Below are 1892 nucleotides of genomic sequence, written 5' to 3' on the forward strand. Positions count from 1 at the left end.
GGCAGCAGTATGTCAACAGTGGCTCCTCAGTCGTTGCAGGACTATTAATGATGCCTATAAAATTATTCAGACGTCCTGAAACGCTCCAACAACAAAGGATTTAAGCTGGATGTGTCAAAACTTCACAATAACTTCGAAGGTAAGTTAATAAATCGTTTGTATTCACCATAATGCCTCATATGTCTGACGTAGCTAACAGGGACAAGCTTATAAAGGTGCTATGTAAACGTTAAGTGTTTTGATTATCTATGCATTGTGCAATCTATCTATGCTATATAGATAGATATACATCTATATAAACATATATAGATCTGTCTATATTGTGCCCCAGCTATCAGTCGAAGCTGAAGTTAGCTTCCCAATGTAGCATCTAATTCGGAAAATAGCTAAAGGGCGATTACACTTAATTTTTCACTATCTTGAGCTTTTTTAATGTGTTGTACTTTAAAAACTACACCTAGACATTTCAAACCTAACTAGATTATTCTGTACTAACAGCAGAATAAATAAAACATTTGTGAAACCTTCTAATTGATTTGTGAAATTTGTAAAATGTCAATAATAGATTCCAGAACGCCTTAGATCTGAATTATTAAAGTGGCATTATTTGTTATTTTAACTTTCCATTTTCTTTCCTTTTTTATCTTTATTATAGTTGGAGTTGGACAGGAGTTCTGTTGGATGGCTTCCTGGAGGGATGAATAGGCCAAGCTAATGTTGCCATCAACTTTTCTCCTGCTATTAACTTTTTTTTTTTTTTTACTTTTCTTTATATAGAAAGTATTTCTATCAGTTAGTCTTTTTCCGTTTTGTATACATTATTTGCTCTATTTTTTATTTTTATTTTTACCTTAATAAAAAGGTGAGGTGGAAATGTACATCCTCTTGATTACTGACAAATGTCAGAACCACATGGACTGAGCTGGTTACGTCAGATCAATCGGAATCTTTATTTCTCATTAAAATATCTTGTAATTTTAAGACATTGTTATAAAATTGCATCTTTATTCTGCTGTAACGATGACTGCAATCTTGCAATTAAAATTTCTTGTATCCTGACCATAATGCTCCCTTATACAACTCACAGAACAGATGGTTGAAATAAAGGCACTTTTTGAAAGTATTTTCTGTGATTTTATTATAGAAATTGAGGATGGGAGGAATCGATTAAAATCAAATCTGGTATGAAAAAAATCTTGTAAATCATATCATCCAGCCTTACTCAGTATATTAAATTATATGACTAACTACATATTACTTAATATTCACATTTCTTTGCTGGTATTACCTAAAAGTGTTGCATTTTAACATCTCACTTGAATTCCTGATCTACATGCAAATACTTGATAAAATGTAAACACAGAGAAAAGGGAAAAAAAGGTTTGTGAAATGTAGAGTATTACAAATGAGATTCAATTTTATTGTAGGTAAAAACAGGATAGCAAAATGAACAGTGAATATATAATATACTTCCTAGCAGCTAATCAGACATCAGACTTGTTTGCCTTTACTGGTAATGAAAACTCATCACTCTGGAGGAGAGGAAGACCGGCTCAGCCCCGTCCAGGATGACTGCAGTGTCAGGGAAGCAAACAAAGTCTGCAGGAAGATTTTTGCATATCTGGTGCTCCGGTTTCCAGATCATAGTTTAACCAAGTAAATAAAAAGTTGGTCCACGTTGTGATGATCCGGCAGACCGTGGACTGATGGACGCCGTCAGCTGGTCCAGGTGCTTGGATCCAATGGAAAGGTAATCGGCACTGTGATCATGGCTCAGAAACACGAGGTGTTGCGATGCAAACCTGAAAAATTAAAAACAAACAAAAAACTAATAAGTGTCCATATTTAGCTGAACAACGTAATCAAAGCTAATAAACCCTCGGCTCTTTTTG

The 1892-nt window shown here is 34.3% G+C and overlaps 1 long non-coding RNA gene across 1 annotated transcript; it reads left to right on the forward strand.

The window, feature by feature from the left end:
- The first annotated feature begins 6 nt into the window (after positions 1–6).
- Positions 7–1828, forward strand: LOC106944222 (uncharacterized). Its single transcript, XR_001424158.1, has 2 exons — positions 7–139; positions 656–1828. It is a non-coding gene; the product is annotated as an uncharacterized LOC106944222 (long non-coding RNA).
- Positions 1829–1892: the final 64 nt, after the last annotated feature.

This window comes from Poecilia latipinna, unplaced genomic scaffold, assembly GCF_001443285.1.
Source record: "Poecilia latipinna isolate Pla-1442-1.1 unplaced genomic scaffold, P_latipinna-1.0 Scaffold7426, whole genome shotgun sequence".
NCBI classification, from domain to species: Eukaryota; Metazoa; Chordata; class Actinopteri; order Cyprinodontiformes; family Poeciliidae; genus Poecilia; species Poecilia latipinna.